Source organism: Strix aluco, chromosome 5 (assembly GCF_031877795.1).
Source record: "Strix aluco isolate bStrAlu1 chromosome 5, bStrAlu1.hap1, whole genome shotgun sequence".
In the NCBI taxonomy this organism is placed as follows: Eukaryota; Metazoa; Chordata; class Aves; order Strigiformes; family Strigidae; genus Strix; species Strix aluco.
In genome coordinates this window covers 76,045,746-76,069,577 of record NC_133935.1, presented here as the reverse complement: position 1 = coordinate 76,069,577, position 23,832 = coordinate 76,045,746, and the positions used below count along the sequence as shown (strand labels likewise).

Sequence of the window (23,832 nt, the reverse complement as noted above, 5' to 3'; positions counted from 1 at the left end):
ACGTTTTTCCTTCAGTTATTATCACAAATATTCGTTAATTTGTAAATAGCTAAACCTCTTTTAAATCTTGTTAAGGCCCAGTGATACACTGTGGTGGTGAGTTCCCCAGGTCTTATAGAAATAATTTATTTCTGTCACCTTTAAATTTACTGCCTTTAAATTTCCTATTTAAATGGGCAGAAGGAAGATAACCATGTTCAATTTATTTTCTGTATATCCATTTGTAAAACAACCCCCATTTAAAAGAGTTCCGATCTTTTCAACCTCCCTTTGTATAGAATTAATTTGCCTCTACCTTTTTATTTAATACTAATTAGATTCCCCAGTGTGATGCTGAGGATCAATGACCTTGTCTACATCTGTCCTGCATTACAGATAGCTCTGGACCACAGGCAGTCTTCCAAGCTATTTCTACACCCATTGCATTGTGTAGGCAGAAGTATTTGCCCATTTAATCTCCTTCAGAACATACAAGTTGGAAGACTCAACTACGAAAGCTTTTTCTCTCCTCTACCTGCCAGCTAGGTTTCGCAGTTGATCTAGCCCTCATTGATGGCTCCCAATCCTGCTTCTCAGGATATTTCTAGAAATATTTCCAAAGCTTATAGGAGGAGATAGGAGGCAATGGTGCTGATGGGAGAAAGGTTGGAAGTGGGCATCAGCAGCAGCGATGCTTCCTTCAGGGTAACTGCACTTGCGATAACTGATGAGCTTTAGCTTCATGTGCCGCACAGCAGCCGACTGACAGTGAGTGGTCCCCAGGAGAGCTTATTCCCAGATGAAATGTGATAGTGAGTGACATGGTGCTGGGCTCCCAGTTTGACGTATGTGCAGAAGAAAAGCAGGAGTAATAGAATGAAAGGAGGAATACTTTACTGTCTGCATCCCTGTGAGAGGCGATGGCCAGCATCTTCCTAGGATAAATGGTATGCAGTGTAGCCTACCCAAATTGCTAGTAGTGCTTCACAGGCCAGTGGCATGGTTGGAGGCTGCTAAACAGTTGCAGACCTCCTGAACCTGTCCTTAAGTCTTGTTCGTAAGCGTTACAACATCAGCAATACTCAAAAGCACAAGAGGCATCTAAAGCTCCCAGTTAGAGCAGTAACACCTGAAGTGCCTCAGAGGAGTCATTTAGAGCATTTAGAGCATTTCTGAAAGCAAAAAAGATGGGTGGCTGGTGAATATGATCTCAAACCTTGCCTCACACATGCTTTTACGCTACATTGTAAGTACAGCTGGTGTGGGTTTGGCGATATTATATTTTGTGTAAGACAGAGATGCTAGTAATTTTTGTTGCAGAAAAATCCTACGACGCTTTCATTGAAATACTGACCAACTTGCAGAGCAAGTAAATATGCCAGTGACCACAAGTTCTGCTGCACTGGGGGGTAGCTCATTTCCATGTGCCTAGATAAGATGACAGGAAACAGCATTTCGTTGTCTTACAGGATTTTCTTTGCAGTGATTTTTCCTAAACTTTGCAAAGACATAATCTAAAACTATTTCTATAAATTTCTAAAACCAAATTAACCATTAATATTATTGCAGCAGCTCAAGGGAGACTGTCTCATTAGTGCTAGGGAAACTGCTGTAACAACTGTGTGCCTTTACACCAATTCAGCTGAGAAGTAACTATCCAATATCAGGAAGAAAATTTTATTAACTAACTGTACGGTGAAATCACTATTTTAACCCATATATATTTCTTCAGTATCAGAAAAGAAGATGGAGTGGTACTAAGTATTAACATAATTAATGCCTTGGGCTGCTTATATAATAAATGTGCTAACTATATTTATATTGTTGGTTGCTTGGTGCTACTTACCTGCTAAGCATGTTGCTGAATAAGATTAATTAACAGTATTCCTATTCAGAGGTCAGATCACCTTATGTGGATCTCAGGTAGTAGAATCAGTAAACCCTTATTATTTAGCTGTTGGATTTAATTATTAGATGGAATCTGTAAAGAGTTATAATCCACTATCTGCTTTTTACTTTTATTTACCTGTTTCAAGTACTCTGTAGTAGAGTGGTGTTTTAAATGGGTTTAAACCGGCTTAAAGCCTAGTTGCTAATTTTAATATACATATACAAGTGATCTAGTTGTCCAGTTTCCTTTTCTGTCACTGTGCATATAAATATGCAGCTGTTTTTTTCCTCTTCCAGCTTTCATGACTCCATATTCTGTTCCCTTCAGGGATGTGTGCTCTGTCTTCTAGGTACCTTAAAAACTGGTGTCCTTGCTCAGAATAACATTATTTCCATGTTGCTGTATATATTAATTCATTTACTATAGTATCTTTATGCCACCAAGTAATCAAAAACAGAAACCACAACGTTAGTATCTCTCTCTGCATTCCATTTGAGCTGTTAGGAGAAACTGGATTTTTATAAGTAGATTGGCTTTTCTGTGAGCATATCAGTGTGAAATGTATATTGAAAGAAATCTCAGGTATGAAGAAATTGCTGTGTGATAACAGTCTTCCTGAAGCTTGTTATACACCTAGAGACAGAACAAAACTTTGGCCTAGATAATATAATTCAACACATGAAGACGCACACAAAAAAAGAAATGGTTAAAGCAATGATGTTAAGATGGCAGAAACATACTCCCAAAAATCCAAACACATTAAAAATCGGGTGTCTTGTCCAACGTCAGTTTGGGTCTTTTGTTCATATAAACTGTGATACTGTCTTTTTGTTACAAAGGTATGAGTATTTTTCACTTAGACTTATTTCACTGACTACAGAGGACAGGCCTTTGTATACTCTGGCATGAGTCAAAGCTCTGTAGAAGATCAGACTTGTGACTGTGGGATGTTTCTGTTTCTTTTGCAAAGTGCTTAATGCAAGGAATTGCAGGAAGTAAAGCCAAAGTGGTGCAGTTTGATACTTGATTTATCTTGCTGTAGTTGAATGTAGCCCTGAAGAACTGCATTCTTATGCTGCAGTTTGGTAGTGTTCATTGTTTGGGTGTTCCAAGGTTCAAGGCTCTGGAATACAGATTTTAATAATATTTTAATATAACTTTCTGTATGTTTTATTGAAAAGTAAAAAAAAAAAAAGAAAAAAAGAAACTGAATTATTTCTATCCACAAGGTTTATCTGCAGCACTGCAAACAATAGCTTCAATAACAGCATCTTTTCATATGAGCAAATAGCACAATGGATCAGTTGTGGCTGTAGATTGTAAGCTACTCTGTAGGGTCTTCTGTTAGTAAGGGTCTAGATAGTCTATAGCACACATGTTCTCCCAGCAGCCAAGGAATGGTGAAATTCAAGTATCTTGGATTCCCTTATCTTGAACACAACAAGTACTTATAAAGTCTGATTTTGTCACTTTTCCTCTGTTATCCCATGCCCAAGGGATAGTGTGTGTGTGGCACAGTTATGCTGTGTTGTGATAAGAAGATGCATATTGCTGTCTCAGCAGATGTCAGATTTGTGCATGCTCAACAGGGAGAGAATCTGCAGAAATTTTACCTGGCCAGGACAACAGCCATGTGCAAAGCGCAGTTTTTGAAAAGATTTTTTTTGAGGCTACAAAGGCCTACTTGACATAAAGACATTCTCTTTGTAGGTTTAAGTTCTGTTCCTGAATAGATTATTTCTTAGAGCATTTCAAAGTCAAGATATATTGATTTTTTTATCATTGTCCCAAATGTTTTTGTCTGACCTTATTCTAGGAAATAGCTGGACCATTTTGACTTCAATTTTCTATCAGAAGTTCCAAGCAAGTAGGTTATTATGGGAGTTTTCTGGAAGCCTGATGACAGACAGTAATTGTGACCAGTGCTGCCTACAAGATAAGATTACTGCTCCCAAACCACTACAAAGCAGCTCCATGTACAACTTGTTTTCCAGGCTGATACACTACCTAGGAGTGTTCTCCTGTTTGCCTACAACACTGCCTAGGTCTGGGCCCACATTTTAATCATCACAGTTGTCACAGAATCATGGGCTAGTTGCTTTAAAACACCGTTGCCATCTGTTTGAGGGTGGCCCTGGGAGGATGAACATATCTCTTTATATAACAAGTTTCCTGGACAGTTTCTCTTTTCCGTTGCATTGAGTGATGCCACAGGAATTGGTTAGATCTGCTGAAATCTACCTGACCCAGCAGTAAGCAGGAGGAACCATCCCTGCTTTCATTCATGTAATACTTATCCTACTTCCACTCCAGAATATCATTGGCTGGAACTCCCATTTTATTACTGACGATTTGCTGCATTGCAGTTTCTTTTTCCTATGCTGATAATTTTTTTGCAAGACCAATTATTTCTTCTTTCTCTCTAGATCCTAAACTGAAATGAGTCATGCTTCAGACCTTAAGTATATTTGAGGAAATCCTTCTGAATTTAGTTTAAAGAGACAAACCAGGTAGATTTCTGTCTTCTAAGAAATTGTATTATGGAGATGTTAGCATTAGATATCATGGCAGGATTTTATTTCTTTTGTTGGCTTATTCTATGTTCTTTTATCAAAGAAGTTTAAAACCACTGAGTTAAAACTCTGTAAATAAGGTTGTTTTCCAGCATGGCTTTGCATAAAAAAATGACGCAAAAACTGAAGTGCTGTTTCTAGCTGAGGTTATTTAAGATTTTAAAGATGCTAATGCTATGTTGTAACTTTAATATATCCTACAATAAGTACATACCCAGTCACTGTCTACTAAGATTTCCTTTTTTCATCTGAGTTTGTTTTTCCATCTGTCTTAGAGCAGTTCTTTGTTAACTTGGTATTTCTGCAAGAAAAGGGAGAAAAATGTCAGTGCTAAAAAGACAATATTGTGAAAAGATCCATTGAATTATGAAATAAGGCCTCATATGTCTAAATGTTCAAGAATGAGACCTGCAAAGCATTGCATGACTTTAGATCCACAAAATCGGATGCATATATGTTTGGGTGCCTGCTCTGCTCAGACTCCTGTCTGGCTGCTCTTCAGTCAGCTCTGCTCCTGGAGCTGTGTAACTAGATCACTGGGACACTGAGCCCAGCTTAATGCACCATAACTTTGGTTTGAAAATGTTTGTAATTTTCTCTGTATTCTACATGCTACACTAACAATTCAAGTGTCTGTACAGTTTCAGAAGCCCTTCAAGAGATAAATTTATTATAATGCTGTTGTCATAGCTTCATTGGTCACCCGCCATTCTCCAAAATCTCCAGTGGTTTTTGACTGTTGCTTCATTATGTCAGTCTGAATCTGAAAAGAAGTGAGATACCATATTTATACTATACTTTCAAAGCATCCACCAGGGAATGCTAGTTTTCAGCATTCTGTGACACTGTGTGCTGATGCCTGTGCATCACGAATAAAACATTTTAATAGTTAAGGATTCTGGATGAACTAAAAAATTTGCCACAGAGGCATTGCTGTCTGTTGCATCATTCAGTGTTTTCAGATATTAATGAGCAAGAGTTTATTAAACATGCTGGATACGCTTGTTCAGATTCACAATTTGTATATCCAGAACACATGCAATGTTTTTATTTCCACAAAGCACTCTAGTATAGCTGCAGTAAATATGTAATAGTATCAATAAAAGATTTATATGCAAGTCAGTATTTCACTTTAAATGATAAAAACTGAATCATATTATATTTTACAGGGATTTTAGAATGTAACATAATTGCCATAATAGCCTGGGGAAAGGATGAAGAGAGAAAGTCAAGGAACTGTGAGCAAGCGTAAAGCTTGGTTGAAACATTTCCACAGTAATGATTTTATCTACCATTTTCTGTTTCAGATTAGGAGAATGAAAAATACAGATCAGAATTTGTCTTTTTGAAGTGTCTGTTCATAAACACTGAAAATTTTCAGCTATTTTAATAAGAGAATTAGCACAATATATGTCTTTCTCTTTGGAAGGTCTATTTAAAGAGTATCGTTGTAGTTACTTCTGGTTTCATCATTTGCTTTTAATTTTCATTTGGACAAACAGATCCCACAGTAATAATTTTAAACAGTATACAGCTACCAAGATTGAAAAAATATTACCGTACAGTCAGCAGATTTCTAATGATACTAGAGAAAATAATTGAACACCCAATTTAGAAGTTACATTTTGCTGTCTGCACAAATAAGCAGTTTATGAAATTTCATGAAATTAAATATGAAAAAAAAACTTTTAAAATATTATGGTTCAGCATGTAGAAACACACATTGTCTGTGAGAACATTTCCAACATTGTATTTCAGAGGTCAATTTTGAAATTTTGACATAGCATAAATGTTTACCCATTTTCCAAAATTTTACACATAAAATTTCTACTCTGTGATTGGAAAGAACAGCTTTCAGGAACAGTGCAGCAAATCACTAAATGGTCATAATTACCTTTCTCCATATATTCTAACTCAACCTTATCATTCGTATAGATGTTCCTGACTGCTAACTCCTACACTGGGAAAAGCAAAGAAAAAGCTGATGTGAACATAGACATGACACATATTTACATATCCACCTGTTTCAGTAGATTTTGAATGTTGTATTGTAAGACACTAAGCATAAAACAGACATTTTGTTAATCGTGTCCATCATAATCATCAAAGTCTTGGTGTGGGCAGAGGTTTATCCAGCTACACCAGGCTCTTGTACATCAATGCTTTTTTAATCCCTTCTCTGATTAATCCCTGCCATTTTGTACACAGCCAGTAAAAATACAGAGTATGTATATGTATAATTTTTTTACCCTAGTGAGAAGGATGCTCCCTTTATAGGAAAATATGTAAACTCCAGGTTCTACCCTGTTAAATAAATATTCATAAGAAGTGAAAGAACAAAAGCAAATTAAAATCTTCGCTTTTTGACTGAACACACTGGTAAGGGTATACTTCTGAAAAGTGGGAAATTTGCTTCAGATCTCCTCTGAACATGAAGGCCACATCTTGATGGGGAGTGCTTGCACTCTGCATTTAAATTAAATAAATATTATCCCTTATGAATCTCATTCAGAAAAAATAGCAGCAGCCAAATCTATCTTGAATCTTATTCTTAATTTCTGAATAGTTATGAAGTGACCAGTTGTCTTTAGGCAACTTTACTTTTCATCCAGCTCCAATCAGAACAAGTATTGTTAAGATTAAATCCTATCTTTTTATATTTTGGTCCATGGTTATGGATTTTGTGTTCTTATATTCCAACTTTCAGTGACAAAATTAATTCCCTGGTAATTTCTCAATTTACAGTATATTGTCCACATTATTAATGGTAATTAGCATTATCTGATCCATAATCCATGTTTGGCTGAAACTCAAGTTTCTCAAGAGTTAATACCAAAGCATATTGCTAAATCAAAAACCTGAGAAATAGAATGAATGGAAAAAATTGGAATTACAACTACTGCATCTGAAACCCTGCTGAGAATCTTTTATAAAATTATATTTTACAAAGCTGTCTTCTGAGATTGAGGGTGGCTCTTTAAATCATGCTGAGAGATAATGTAGTCTGGTAGTTCACAGAGAGTCAGGAGTCCTGGAATCTGTCCCATGCATTGCCAGTGATTTAATGTGTGACTATGAGAAATTCCATCTTTTTGCACTTCAATATCCCCATCTGCAAAAATAAGCAGAATAATATTTGCTTACTTTATTTGAGATTTAAAAACATTGGTGTATGCTGAAGAAAAGGCATTATAAAGCTGCTGCTTCTCCCATTAAATAAAGTGGGAAAATTTTCCATTTTTTTGGTTGAGCATGGCTACCCCCTATATGAGCAAAACATATGAAAAGGAATATTTGAAGGTAATTTTAATAGGAGCAAAGGAAATTACTGCCATTTTTGGCTTTGAAAGTATCTCTAGTTTTGCATTCCAGCAGTTCTTAAGATAATCATTACTTCTGTATGTAAAACATCTATGCTTTTAGAAAACCAAATAGCCAATACATACAATTTTGCCAGCTCGTCATGAGTTCATTTCTGATGAATTGCAGTGCAAGCAAATCTTTCCACTGACTTCAGTGTGTTGGCCCAGATCCAAGGGATTCAGTACAAGCTATAGCTACCAATCTCGAAGCAACTTTAATGATGCCATCAGTAATAACAGCTCCATATTCAAAACCAGATGTGGTTATTTTTTGCAGATTTAATCAGTTAATCTGTTGGTTTTAATATCATGAATCAAAAGCGCAGTTTAGGCTACCAGTCCACTGACTATTATCAACACTCCTGTTGTTTCACGTGGGCACCAATGATACAGCCACGAGCAGTCTGAGTTGTCTCAAGAAGAATTACAGAAACCTGGGAGCGGTGGTAAGGGACTCTGGAGTGCAGGTAGTTTTCTCATCAGTCCTCCTGGTCAAAGGAAAGGGGTTTGAAAGGGCCAGTTGAATCTGGCAAATCAACAATTGGTTACAGGACAGGTGCCACAGCCAGGGGTTCAACTACGGAGACCGTGGGACTTGCTTTGAGAAACCAGTTGTACTGGGGGCTGGTGGGGTCCACCTGTCAGAAAAGGGGAAGAACATCTTCAGTCATAGGCTTGCCATGCTGGTGAAGAGGGCTTTAAACTAAAGTTGCCAGGGGAGGGGAACATCAATCCATCCCACTCCTACCAGGTTGATGCCAGTGCCTGCAATAGATGACCAGAGCCTGGAGAGGGATCACAAGTGAGCAGGAGAGCACCTGAAGAGCAGCACAAAGGAATTCCAGCTATTAAGTCAGCTTCATTGGGAGCCCAACTTAAATTCCTCTATGCAAACGCACATAGCATGGGGAATAGACAAGAGGAGTTAGAGACATGCACACACCTGCAGGGCTACGATCTTACTGGCATCACAGAGACGTGGTGGGGTGACTCCTATGACTAGAGTGTTAGAATGGAAGTATATAGACTCTTTAGGAAGGACAGGCAAGGGAGACAAGGAGGGGATATCACGCTCTATGTCAATAACCAGCTGGAGTGCATGGAGCTCTGCCTGGGGATGGATGAGGAACCGACTAAGAGCTCTCCAACGAGGAGAAGTGCTATGCTGGACCTTGTTCTCACCAAGAAGGAGAAACTGGTGGGGAGTGTAAAGCTCAAGGGAAGCCTTGGCTGCAGTGATCATGAAATGGTGGAGTTCAAGGTCCTTAGGTCAGTGAGGAGGGTTCACAGCAAGCTCGCTACCCTGGACTTCAGGAGAGCAGACTTTGGCATCTTCAGGGATCTGCTTGGTAGAGTAGCATGAGATAAAGCCCTGGGGGGAAGAGGATCCCAAGAAAGATGGTTAACACCCAAGGATCACCTCCTTCAAGCTCAGGAGTGATGCTTTCCAACAAAGATGAAGTCAGGTAAAAACACCAGGAGGCCTGCGTGGATGAACGAGTAGGTCCTGGACAAGCTCAAACACAAAAAGGAACCCTACAGAGGGTGGAAGCAAGGACAGGTAGCCTGGGAGGAATACAGAGAAATTGTCCGAGCAGCCAGGGATCAGGTTAGGAAGGCCAAAGCCCTGATAGAATTAAATCTGGCCAAGGACATCAAGGGCAACAAGAAAAGCTTCTATAGGTACATTGGTGATAAAAGGAAGACTAGGAAAAATGTGAGCCCTCTCCAGAGAGGAGGGAGACCTGGTTACCTGGGATACGGAGGAGGCTGAGGTACTCAATGTCTTTTTTGCCTCAGGCTTCACTGGCAAGTGCTCCAGCTGCACTACCCTAGACACAGAAAGCAATGGTGGGGATTGGGAGAATGAAGAACCACCCACTGTAGGAGATCAGGTTCAAGACCATCTAAGGAACTTGAAGACGTACAAGTCCATGGGACCTGATGAGATGCATCCACAGGTCCTGAGGGAACTGGCAGATGAAGTGGCTAAGCCAGTATCCATCATATTTGAGAAGTTCCTACTGACTGGAAAAGGGGAAACATAACCCCCATTTTTAAAAAGGGAAAAAAGGAACACCCAGGGAACTATAGGCCATCAGTCTCACCTCTGTGCCCAGCAAGATCATGGAGTGGATCCTTCTGGAAATTATGGAAACTAGGGCATATGGAAAATAAAAAAGTGATTGGTGACAACCAGCATGGCTTCACTAAGGGCAAGTTGAGCCTGTCAGATTTGGTGGCCTTCTACAACAGGGTTACAGTTTTGGTAGATAACAGAAGAGCAACTGATGTCATCTACCTGGACTTGTGCAAAACATTTGACACTGTCCCACATGACATCCTTGTCTCTGAATTGGAGAGGCATGGATTTGATGGATGGACCACTCGGTGGATAAGGAATTGGCTGGATGGTTTCACTCAGAGCTGTGGACAGTGGCTCAATGTTCAAGTGGAGAGCAGTAACAAGTGGCATTCCTCAGGGGTTGGTACTGGGACGAGGGCTGTTTAATATCTTTGTTGGTGACATGGACAGTGGGATTGAGTGCACCCTCAGCAAGTTTGCCGATGACACCAAGCTGTGTGGTGCAGTCGACATGCTGGAGGGAAGGGATGCCATCCAGAGGGACCTGGACAGGCTGGAGAGGTGGGCCTGTGCAAACCTCATGAAGTTCAACAAGGCCAAGTGCAAGGGCCTCCACATGGACCAGGGCAATCCCATGGACAAATACAGGCTGGGCAATGAGTAGATTGAGAGCAGCCCTGTGGATAAGGACTTGGGAGTGGTAGTGGATGGAAGACTGACTATAATCCAGCAATGTGCACTTGCAGCCCAGAAAGCCAACGGTATCCTGGGCTGCATCAAGAGCAGTGTGTCCAGCAGGTCGAGGGAGGTGATTGTCCCCCTCTACTCTGCTCTCATGAGACCCCACCTGCAGTGCTGTGTCTGGCTCTGGGGCCGCCAGTATAAGAAAGACATGGACCTGCTCAAGCAGTCCAGAGATGAGCCACAAAGATGGTCAGGGGCCTGAAGCTCCTCCCTTATGAGGACAGGCTGAGAGAGTTGGGGTTGTTCAGCCTGGAGAAGAGAAGGCTCCAGGGAGACCTTATAGTGGCCTTCCAGTACTTAAAGGGGACCTACAAGAAATATGGGGAGGGACTCTTTATCAGGGAGTGTAGTGACAGGACGAGGGGTAATGGTTTTATACTGAAAGAGGGTAGATTTAGATTAGATCTAAGAAATTCTTTCCTGTGAGAGTGGTGGAACAGTTTGCCCAGAGAAGTTGTGGATGCCCCCTCCCTGGAAGTGTTCAAGGCCAGGTTGGACGGGGCTTTGAGCAACCTGGTCTAGTGAAAGGTGTCCCCCTGCCCGTGTCAGGGTGGCTGGAGCTAGATGATCTTTAAGGTCCCTTCCGACCCAAACCATTCTATGAATCCATTATTCTATGATATGTGGATACTTCTCAAGATAATGTTATTGTATTTCGTAGATATTTTTGAGTAATTTGTAAACACATATCAGTAGCCACGTGGAAAAGGAAAACTGAGTACAGTAACCAGATTTAGCACTTCATATGGAAAATATTCTGCAAAGCTGCTGGAAGAATTAGCTATTCAACTACACATTTCAAAAACAAGTATTGCTTTCAGCAAGCAATTTAAAGAACAAACATAAAATACCTCAGTACTGAGGATGATGCTGTAGAGAACTATGATTTACCTGAAGTCAGCACATAAACTCTTGAATATAAGGATCCTTGCAATTCAATAAATGCTGAGTTGTAACTGGAGGCAAATTCAGCCTTAATTGAATAGAAACATATCTGCATGTCCTGGAAATCTCAGAAAAGGGAAAATGTTCAACAGTATGGCTCAGAAGCTAAAATGCCATCCATCCCATTTTTTATCATTTTCTCCATCTGCTTCCATCCCAACCTGCTGATAAGAATATGGATTTGTTTTCTGGCTTGCTGTTTATAGTAGCTAAAGCTCTTTTCATTATATATCTCAGATAAAAACTTTTACGACATCCTTCATGTGTTTCTTTATTGTGTTTGCTTAAAAGTTTTCCAGAATAAATAATTTTCGATTACTGTGGGGTTTTAGCAAACAGTGTTTTGCTGCTATTTGACCTGTTGCTACTATAGCTTTATGATTATTAATTTCTACTGTCACAGAGCATAAAAGACAGCCTTTTTTTGTGGTTACCAAACAAACTAGTATCAGCTGATCTCTGCCCAGAAGAACTTACGATCTAAGAAATCTCTTGACAACTCCAATGCAGTGAACAGAATAAAATCATCTCTCAAAACATGTTGAGGGGATGCCTGACTAGCTCTTAAAGGTCTTATTCTGCATCAGAAGTAGCAGGATAAATTTAGTTTTCGTGCAGCTTTGTGCTGCCAAGTCTATGGCTAGACTGTTTCTGGGACCTAAATTATCTCATTCACACTGATAGTGTAAATGTGTCTGCAGTTCTTGAGGCTTACACACTGCAGACTGGGGGTAATATTTAGTCCCTTTTGTTTAATGGAATTTCTGCACATACACCTCAGTTCATAGTGAGAAAATACAGAGGACTTGGGTGAACCTGAGAAGAGACTTTAGATGAGAGAATTTAAGTTGACCATTTTGCTTGTTTTAATTTTATATTTTTACACTTAATTTGGTTTTTTACATTCTGCTCTTTTCTTAAACATCAGAACAGCTTTGTTTAATGAGCTGGAACTGAAATAGGTCAATAAAATGGTACCTGCATGATTAGAGAGAACCTACTGGGTATGTGAGTGTGATTAAGAGTCCTATAGCTTAGATTTGAATGAGATGGCATGTACAATTAAGGATTAAGGGGGTATTTTTGTGAAACAAAAAATTTTATCTTTAATGAGCAACAAATTTCAATGAACAGTATTTATATTAGAAATATCTAGACAGTAAAAGCAGGCAGTCAACAACACATAAGTGTTTTCAGAAGGGGTGTGTGTGCCTCCTGAGTAGGCTGTGTGTTGAAACACATCTTGAAACCAGAATCAAAGGCTGAAGGTGAAATGGACAAAAGGAGGAATAAATATGGAGGCTAAATTTATTTCACTCTTCTTTTTTTTTTTTTTTTTGTGCATTTTACTTCTTTTATACACTTGCATTGTCTTTCTTGTGTCTGTTTCCATGAAGCTCTTTAAGCATATTTTTTTCATACCATTGGCAAATCACAATCTAGACTACTTAAGACCTTGTAGATGCTGCCAGTATCTTCTGCCCAAACAGAATCACGGAATGGTTGAGGTTGAAAGGTGACCAGTGACCATCTCATGGTCACTGCAGCCAAGGCTGCCTTTGACTTTCACATCCCAAAGTCCCTTCTTGTTGGTGAGTATGATGTCCAGCAGACGGTCTGTCCTCTTTGGCTCCACTATCACTTGCATGAGAAAGTTGTTGATGCGCTATGGGAGCCTCTGATGTGTTGTCACTCCAGAAGATATTGGGGTGGTTGAAGTACCCCATGAGGACCAGGGCCTGCAAATGTGAGGCTGCTCCTATCTTGCTGTAGAGGATCTCACCTACTTGTTCTTTCTGGTCAGTCAGGCACCAGCTAAAATGTCATCCTTACCTCTCTTGTCTTTAATCCTCACCCCTAAGCTCTCAGTTGGTTCCTCATCCATTCCAAGGCACAGGTCTGTGCATTCGAGCTGTTCTTTCATGTAAAGAGCAACTTTAACTCCTTGTCTTCCCAGCCTGTCCTTCCTAAGGAGCCTGTAAAGTTTCCTCTTTCCCTGAGTGGAAAGTGGGTTTTTGTCAGTCCAGTCAAGTTTTGCACACTGCACACTAGATTAGTTCACAGACCTTTGGGGTGCTCTGACATCATTACTTTGGTGGAAGAATGCCATATAAATGACTAATATATTATTTGTCTTATGTTTGCTTCAAAAAAGTAGTGACAATCACACCTTGCTGGACTGAGAAGCCCACCTACACCATCATCAAGAACCAGCGGTCCTGAGAAAAGCCTCTTTTTGACAAATATTGTGGAAATCACAACACTTCTTAAGGTTTCTGGTTCATTTCCAATACTAATTCAGGGTGAGTCAACCCAAATTATTAGAGGTTGCTTGTAAAGAATTTTTATTCAAAAAGAGCACATTTGTGAGAAGATGTATGAGAATGGAACTCGGGATCTGGACAAAGTATCTCTTAACAGTGACTGGTTGGAAACGGCAGAGAGAAAAGAGGATCTGGGGGGAGCAATAAAAGAAGAAATGTAACTTGCCTGTAGAGAAACTGGAATTCCTGGAGACAATTTGTCCACATTCCTACATTCGGTAACCATTCATATTACTGTCCTGGTTTGAGCTCACAGGGCAACTGAGCACCATGCAGCCCCTTACTCCCTCCTCTTCCCCCAGCGCTGAGAAGGAGGGAAGCAAAAGACCCAGGAACTTGAGATAAGGACAAGAAGGGATGATCTCATCCTTTAAGGCACAGGCAAAGGACAGACTCATTAGGGGAAGAAAAGAAAGATCATAAATTTAATACAGACACTAACAACAACAACACTTAACAGACAGAGTAGGACTGTAGAAAGCATTGCCACATCTTGAAAACACGTTCCCCCATCTCTCCTTTCCTCCCGGGCTCAGCTTTGCTCTCAGTATCTCCACCTGCCCCCCTCCAGCGACTCAGGGAACAGCGAATGGGGGGTGTGGTCAGTCCTGCCTCTTCTGCCACGTCAGGGCAGGGGAACTTCTGGAATTTGTCCCCTGTTCCAGCATGGTCCCACTCTCACAGGAGACAGTCCTCCACAAACCAACTCCAACATGATTCGCTCCCACGGGCATGTGGGTCACCCCCCCATGTTTCAGTCCTTCCAGCGCTGAACTACAACAGCAGGGCCTTCTTCCTATAGGGTCCTGGCCTCCTTCGGGCAGTCACCTGGGCCAGTGTGGGGCCCCCTACAGGCCACAAATGGGTATCTACTTCACCGTAGACCCCATGGGTGACAGGAGGGGCAGCTCTGCCATCTCACCATGGGATACAGGGGAGTCTCTGCTCCAGTGCACCTCCCACTCTTCTCCTCCTTTCTTCCACTGACCTCAATGTTCACACAGATGTTCTCCTCACAATTCCCACAACTCCTCCCAGGTTCTGCTTCTTAAATACATTATTGCAGAGATGCAATTAATTGGCTCAGCCTTGGTGCAAAGGCAGGTCTGACTTGGAGCCAGAGGATCTTCAAGAAGCTTTTCACAGGAGACCACCACTGTAGCCCACTCTTCTGCTGCCAAAAACCCCCACCACTCACTCAAACTAGGACAGTTACCAGTTATCGTTAGAATCACAGTCATAGAATGGTTTGGGTTGGAAGGGACCTTTAAAGATCATCAAGTCCAAACCTCCTGCCATGAGCAGGGACATTAAGTAGATCAAGTTGCTCAAAGCCCTCCTTCTTAATTTCTGCTGAAGACTGCAATTCCATTGGAGTTTGTCATGTAATTATTAACATGTAGGAAATTATTCCTTCTTCTTCTGAAGATAAAAGGGAAACTGAAGAATCTAGTAGATCTATATACTTTGGAAGCAGAACCTTGAGTACAGGAACTTTTCATCCTTTTCATATATCTACCCCCTTTTTAAAATTCTATCCTTGTGTATACGTGTTCAGTATTCAGCTGAAGGTTAACATAGTAAAAGATATTCCAGAATAATACCCACACATAGTGAGAATTATAGAAAAGCAAAGCACAGCCTACCTTAATCCCAGATTTCTTTTAAGTGGAAATAAATTCTGATGGGAAAAAGAAATGGTGTTGAAATGAGAAAATCTAAACTTTTATTAAAACACTATATTAGACAAGTCACGTGTTTCATATTGACAAAAAGGAATTTTGACAGACCAACATATATAACACTACAATTTGAGGCTCTGAGGACCACCAAGGTGTGGGATGGGATTTTTTGATATATCAGATATAAGAAGCTTACATATTCTTGAGCTTATCAAAACTAAGCTCCTGGAAGATTTAATTGTAAGAAAAATAAACTTGGAGCTACTGGTCAAAGATGACATCAAGATCTCTAATGATAGTAAAGCGAATTAATGAAAAAATTTGTAACAATAGTAGTAATGGGGAGAAAGAGTGAAAAAAGAACAGGAACCTTGAAAGAAAAAAAGAGAAAAAATAATATTTTGTATTTTTAATTTAAAACTATTACCTTATCCATCTTTTAATTCTTTAGTAGATATTTTTTAGGGAACATTTATCTTTGCAGACTTTTTATATGATAGTGATGGGGTGTTAATGTACTATAATTTGCTTCTGTACTGGAACATATGGCAACACTGTCTGGTTTTGTTATTTTGATCATTTTCATCTTACATCAATGGCATACAAATGGAGTTACAAGGTATTTTCTTAGACAAATGTGAAAAATAATCTAGATGTTGTCAGTCTACTGTATGGTTTGGAATGGACAACAGAAAATAGACTATCCTAACTGAAAATTACACTTTGTTGTTTTCAAAGTCGGTTTATGCACATTTCATTTGTTTCATTTCTGTTGTTCATTTGATTAGCTTCTATCTCTTTGAAAGGGAACATGGAATGCTAGAATTAGAATCTTCATCAGAGATTCCCATTTTCTGGCCTCTAGATAACTCATAGGTTATCATAAATATCCATTAAGATTAAAAAATAATTTTAAAAAGTGATACAGAGGTAAAAACTGATCTGTGAAAAATATTAATGGCCTTTGTGGGCTATCCTTAATAGATCAAGGTATTATTATGGGGAAGAAGGGAGAAGGTTATACATTTTATTCTGCTCTCTTTTCTTTCTTCCAAACATTTTCTTCTACTTAATAAGATTTGCATTAGCCATGAGTCTAAGTCAAGGACTGCAGGCATACACTTTTAGATAGATTAAAAATTGAATTTCGTATTCATATTTGTCATCTCAAGACCATTCATATTGGAGTAATTGAATGAATTTTCACTTTCTTTAATCCAATATTTTATTATCACAAGATTGAGTGCTGATGTCCTTGATTTTATTTTTTATTATATTTTTCCTTTTATTGTCACAGTCTTTAATTGTCCTTAATAACAGAAATGTTTATCAATTTATCAAAAATTAAAAAGATAAGTGGGCAAGCCTGCTTATGAGACAATAGCAAAAGTTTCACTTAAGAATTTAACTCCTTTTGACCATTAGATTAGCAAAAATAAGACAGAAAACCCCCTCCATCAAGAGTTCTTGTTTTCTAAGATAAGACAGTGGTTAATGGACAGTTACCATGGGTTAAACTCTGCTGCTTGCCCTGAATTAGCAAAACTGGTGCAGGTTCTTTGAGAGAGAAGCAAAATGCCATGGGACAGAAGCTACCCTGTTGCCTGAGCAGAGCTGAATCCCACCAGTGCTGGGCAGCGTGAGGATGTAAAGACCAGTCAGGGCCAGGAAGCTGTTGCAAGTGGGAGATGAAAGTTCCTGTGTCCATGCACAGAAGTGTTTCTACTGTGGCAACTTCCATATGATGCCTGTCTGTATTTCCTTGGTCCTTCTGCCCTGCTAAATATTCCTTCTTTTTCATTCCTGTAGAATTACCCAGATTATCTCAGGTTTGCATAGTGTCATGGAAGAAAGGCTTTGGTTATTAGTGTAACCTTGACTTGCAGAAAACCTAACAATATATGTACCAAAGTCATATGCTCTGCATCACAATTTGAGCCCTTTATTGAGAGCTTGTCCTCATGAGGGACAAGTGTGATTACACAGAATAGCACAGTCATCAACATAGCCTCAGCAAAATTTCCAGTGTTTTGAAGACTTTTTTTAATGTTTTCTGTTGGAACAGAAATAAATAATCCTCTTGCTATTAATGGTTAAACAAAAGATCCCAAAAGAAAATGACAAAATTTTCATGAGAATAATAGATAAAGAGAACAGAGCAGAAACATGAGCAGGTCTGAATATAAGCTCCCATCATTCAAGGATAGTTGGAGCTGTGGAATGATGTTAATTGTTGTCTGGTTGCAGTGATTTACTTTTGCTACAGCAAAAAAGGTGCTGTTGCCTGTCATTTTTAGGTCAAAACAGCCTCCAGACTCCAGATTTTGTAGTGTGAACAGACAGGATTGAGAATTGATGATTACTGGGACTTTGATACTAATACAGAATTCTTCATTACTTTCATTGGCTATTTCAGTATGTTTTTCCGCTTGCTGTTGTAACTAAGTGTGGATGAGGATGCTCGTGATTGGTTGCTGGTGAATGGCTGAAAGAATAGCTGGTGTCTTGGTTTGCTTTATTAAATTATTTCAGAACCTTAGTAACATCTGAATGGCAGAAGTCTGACCTGGAATCAAACAGTGGGCAGAGTTTAGCTCAGAGATTCTATCTGACACCAATTGCTTTTACCAGCTCTGTTCTGAAGGAGCATGAGAATGACCTTCATTGTACGATTGCAGTTGTTCATGAGGTCCCCATTTTTTGAGGTAAGCAGATAATTGTTATACTTATCATAAGAGAGCAAGATACTGGAAATCTGAGCAAATAATGATTAAGTCTTGTGAACTTCAGACTCTTTAGGACAATGTAAAATTAACAGACCTGATACAGCCCATACTTATCCTGTTTACAGTTGTGGTCATAAAACAACTGAGTGGCATTAATTACCTTTATTAAAGGAAGACGAGGAAATGCAGATATTCTCAGGAGAACCTTAGACTGAAATGAGTTTTAATTTTATAAAATCCTTGTCATGCTAAGCCCTCACTAGTGAGTTACGTGTTCATATCACGGGGGTTTTGTGTTTTAAAGGAGCAGCCAACTCGTGATCTTAAAACTATTACACAATCCCCATTGTCTTTCAGACTGGGTACAGATATCCAGACTCAGCTTCTGCAAACTCAGAAGGTATAAACACAAACATTCTTCCTTCTTTAGGCTGTGTGGTACAAAGTGCGTGAGCATTTGTTCCTCTTTTAACTTGCAGGAGATACCATTATCTTCCATCACTTTTAGGAAACCAAAAGGTATCCTGTTTGTTACTGACTCAGTTTCTAAAAAAGGGGGAAGAAAGCTAAAAATAACATTTAAGAAAAAGAGAAAAATGGAGGAAATAGAAAGAGATTGACAAATAAAGGACAAGAGGAGTAAGGTATGAAGGAAAATGAGTAATTTCAGAGCCAGTCCAAGTCTTGCCCAGCCACGTGCCAGTCATAGCAATGTATCCCCTCACTGTCGCACCAAGGCTTCCTCTCACTCGTTTCCACCCATCTTTTCTACTTTCCTTGTCCCTTTGCCCTTTCACATCATCTACTCATTTGAAAATGGTAGAAGGAAAAAAAGAGATTAAAGAGAAAAAAGACAGTTGCAAAGCAACACCATCTTCACTCCTTCCACTTAAATTCCTTTACTGTTAAACAGCACCAATTTTCCCGCAGCACCAGCTGCATTGTGTAATTAGGACTGCAACTGCAAAGTGGAAAACTAATACATTTTTATCATTTCACTCTGTACTGAAAGGCTGGCAGAGGCTGCCTCTGCCACAGGTGTTGCAACTGCTCAGAGCCAACTGTTTTACAAACATGGCAGTAGCACAACTAACTTTGTCAGTGGAGCAGAGAAAAATATGCACCTAAAATGCATGTAGCATTCAATTCTCCACATTTGTAAGACTTTTTATAAAAGATTGGAGGCTTACTTTTTCCCATGATACAGAAATAATCTTTCTGTGTGAGAACAGACCAGTGAACCAGATGTGAACCAAGCCTGTGAAATGCAAGCACCTAATTACATATCAAAGAAGAAAATAGACACCAGTTTAAATCCACAAATCCTGACTGCAGCTCAGCACAAAAGGCAAACTTAGGAATTGAGCACACATATTCTGTAGGCATGTAACATTTTCCACAAAATAATTAAAGTTCACCAAGGAAAAACATAACTAGCTATTGATTAGTGCACACAGTGAATATATAATAAATTACAAACAAACTTAATTTAGCCCATTCTGCTGCATCTGAAAGTTATGGATGTTAATCCCAACATTACATTTTACAGCAGTACATAACAAATATTACAGATACAATGTCAGGAATGCCTATCGAGAGAGATATAAAATCAAGTCCTTTCCAGCTCTGCTTGACTTTAAGATAATAATTATAGTCTCTACACCTGTCCAGTAAAGAACTCCCAATAAAATTCTCATCCTCTGAGTTCTGCCTGCAGATGGCCAGTAGAGTTTATTAAGTTTTATGAAGACTGCAAATGAACGATAAGAAATATAACCAGCCACTAACAGTTGTTCTGTTCTGTGCTTGTTTACTCTTACGTGGTTATATTACAACTATGTGTAGTTACAGACAATGACAACAAAATTAATATTAAAAAACATGTTGCCACAGCCTAATTTCTTTATTTCTTCTGCTTGCAATTTCTGCAGTTTATTTGTCTGATATCCTCTGACTCCTTTCTACCAATTTAGGGACAGCTTTGGTTGAACAATAGCTTTTTTATATTTCCTTTTAGGCCCTCATACATGTATTTTTTGAAGTAATTGAGGCTCCAGTCAGTAAGGTCATGCTGCTGCCCTTCTTACTGAGCCTTCTGAATAGGGTGTGCTGACGTTGAGGTGACCCAGCCTAAGCACTCAATCTGAATAGTTCTCGTGTCAGAAGGAGAAATCCTAAAAAAAAATCAATCAAGTATCGCTAGATCAGTCTGTAAAAGGCATGCCTTTGTATGCCTATATCTGATCACTTCTAAGCTGGTGTACAGAGGAATTAGAAAGGTATAAAACAGACTCAGGTAAAGTCGGACTGAAATGAGATACTACAGTGAGAGATCTGTTTAGTCTTTTTGTTTGGTGTTCCTGTAGGGTCCCTGTAGCATCTATCCTGTACTAACTTTGTGGTAGGCCATACATCTTTTGGGATAAGTTGTAAGGGAAGCAGTTTGGAGGGTCTCTTTTTTTAAAAAAACTTGTAGTGACATTGATATTTAAGGAGCTGAAGAGACTGGAGAACAGTAAAGAGCAGAAATTAAAAGACTAACAGAAAAAGAGGAGTTGAAATTGAAGATTTGTTTATTATGCCACTGAGTTGATACAGCTTCAATTTGGAGACCTACCTTCAACTATTAAGTGCAGATGCAATTAGAAGTAATTCAATTTAAATAATTAATATTTGTGCAAGGGCATACACTGAGGAAAAGGTTACTTTCTGTTGGAATAACTCAAGTAGATCAGTTGCTGATTCCAAGATTATGTATAGCAGTATCGTGAAAATCAGATACCTCATTTCTCTGGATTGGTGCTTATGATAAAGGCACTCATATGAATGAGTAGCCCAAAAGTCCCCTGACTTGTGCAAATAGGCTATTGATGCACATGAATGAAAAAAGTGAGCAGACACTCTCTTCTTTCATTAACTCTTGTATATATGCTTTCTCTGAGGTAGCCACAGCAGACTTTTTGTTTTCTTTATAATCTTATTCTCCTCAGAATTTCTGGGAATGGAAAAGATTCAGACTTACATGTGGCAGCAGAAGTGCTTCTGCCCAACGCAGTTCAGGGGGGCTACATCACTGGTGGGGCTGTAAGGAAGGAGTCTCAAGAAGGAGGCAGGGGGAGGAACAAATTCTTTTGGTAAAAAACTACTAGGTTTGGGGAGAACCAGGAATAGACTGCAGCTTGGCTTTGAAGGGAATTTGGGTTTTCTTGGGAGAAGTAAGGAGCTCTTTTCTTTGGGAGAAGAACCTGAGGAGTTTTGGAAATGCTTAATAATAAACAAAACACATGAAGAACCACAGCCTTCTCTTTGTTTTTTTCCATCTCTCTGCCCCATCTCCATCCTACACCTTGAACACAGTACCTTCTTAGTCCCCTCTCTAATGTTTGGGTTACTACTGTATTCATGTTTATGAAAAAAATATGTGTGTTGTCACTTTTCATGACATTGCAGCGCATAAAAAAAGAAAAAGTGACTATGAACATGGAAGTACTACTTTGCCTTCCTTCTTTTCTTTCTTCCTATAACTTGTTGGTACATGCCAACATTACTGAACATTAAAACATGAATAAATTACAGGTAGATATTAATTGTTTTATTATTATCCCACACAATTAAAACTCTTGAAGGAAAAGTGACTTAGAAACCTGATTGTTTTGACTTTGTCACAAATTGGTGTATTAATTGGACACTACATTTGCAAAGTGCCCTTATGAATGCAGACAAAGTGTGTCTGGTAGATTAACAAAGGACCACACACCTGTTTCTCATGCAAAGTTCCTCTCTGATGCTGTCACAGAACCATACTGAGAGAGAGTTTTGGCAGATGGCATTACAATTCAAATAAAGAAAAATAAGCTTCTGAATTCATACATATTTCCTTGTCATTCAGTTGCCAAGGGATTTTTTTAACATAATGTTTAAAGTATGGAGTGACTCAATTTGAGTGTCCTCATAAATATAACTAATGCATAATGATGAATAAGTTATGACAAGGAGTTTCAGAAAGCAGTTACATGTAACTAAAGCAGCTTTTTATCTATTGTGCAACAAAGCAAAAAGTAATAAAAGATGGGAGTTTTACAGTTCTCACCCTTGACAAGGCAATGAAGCCACTGAGGAGACAAAACCAGATTGTAATCTTATTTCACTAGTACAAATCAAGAATTGCTGCCTCAGCAGCTGTGATGTTAACCTGAGTTTTCTACAATGCAATGTAATCTCCCTCATCAATTGTATTGATTTATCTATTTCATCAAATACAATTTAAACAACTAACATATCTGCATTACATATAGCCAGCTACTGTTCAGAACCATGAAAACATATTATTAAAAAGCATGGTAGTCATGGAAACAGATCATATAGGAAGTACCTTGAGGAGGATTCTTCTATCTGATTTCATACAACTTCATTGGCTAGTTGGAAATAAAATATAGAAATGTAAAATGTCTTGTACTTGATCAGAGCACTAGTTTATTTAATCTGCTCTGAGATTTCCATCCAAGGCCAGTATCTGATGCTTCTGAGGCAGTTGCAGCTCATCACAAATAAGTATTGTACCTCTACAATTTTACAGTCTGGGCAGGATAGCTTTTTATTTGTTGACCACCCACAGATAATCAGTTCATTGTAAGCATACAAAGTAGTTCTTGGCTGGTTTTTTTTCATTATCACTGTAGATGCTACATTTTCCCATCTCTTTTTATAATATATCTATCCATTTGCTTCACTGGCCTGTCACATAAAATCAAGTAATTGCAATTTGGTGTAATAACAAGGCAGAAAAACAAAAAAACAGAAAGCATTATGCTGTGTGCTTTATTTTGAAACATTGACTTGAGTCTTTCAAGGCCCAGTGAGCAAATGAAGTCATGAAACAAATGTTTTCTAATGTTGATTGAAATTTTAATTAAAGTTTAGTGTTATTTTAAACATCAGTCAGAAACAAGGTAAAATAACCTGTTTGACCACAAAAGATGGTTAGGGGAGATGATGAAAAGGGGTTGTCCACTGTGCAGAGGAACAGGCTGGTGGAGAGTCTGTGGGTCAGGATCAGAGGAGAGGCCAGTAAGGGAGACCATGGTGGGTTGTTGTTACAGAACCCCTGATCAGGGTGAGGAAGCCTTCTTTAAACAACTCAAAGAAGTCTGATCACAGATTCTGGCTTTCATGGGGGACTTTAACCTCCCTGACATCTGCTAGGTGAGCAGCAAGGCAGAAGACAAGCAGGCAACAAGATTTCTGGTAGTTTTCAAGGATAATGTCTTTATACAGATACCAGATGAGCCAATGAGGGGTGACACACCACTGGACCTGCTATGAACTAACAGCAAGAACTAGTGGGAGATGTGGTAATCAATTGGCTATAGTGAAGCTCAGGATACTGTAGCAAAGAAGTTCAGGACACTGGCAGGTGTCAGGCCTGGACAATCTTCCTGACGAAATCATGAAGTGAGTCCTCTGAGAACACATTTCTGGACACCCAAAGGAGAAGGTGGTGACTGGGAACAGCCAGTGTGG

The 23,832-nt window shown here is 39.1% G+C and overlaps 1 protein-coding gene and 1 long non-coding RNA gene across 11 annotated transcripts in view; one reads left to right on the top strand and one right to left on the bottom strand.

The window, feature by feature from the left end:
* The window catches only part of MAGI2 (membrane associated guanylate kinase, WW and PDZ domain containing 2), a 763,796-nt gene that overhangs the window by 569,319 nt on the left and 170,645 nt on the right, over window positions 1-23,832 (top strand). The gene's annotated exons all lie outside the window — the stretch shown is intronic.
* LOC141924774 (uncharacterized) lies at window positions 2,755-22,716 on the bottom strand. The gene is made up of 3 exons (XR_012623658.1): window positions 22,685-22,716; window positions 4,658-4,744; window positions 2,755-2,993 (listed from the first exon to the last, which is right to left on the bottom strand). It is a non-coding gene; the product is annotated as an uncharacterized LOC141924774 (long non-coding RNA).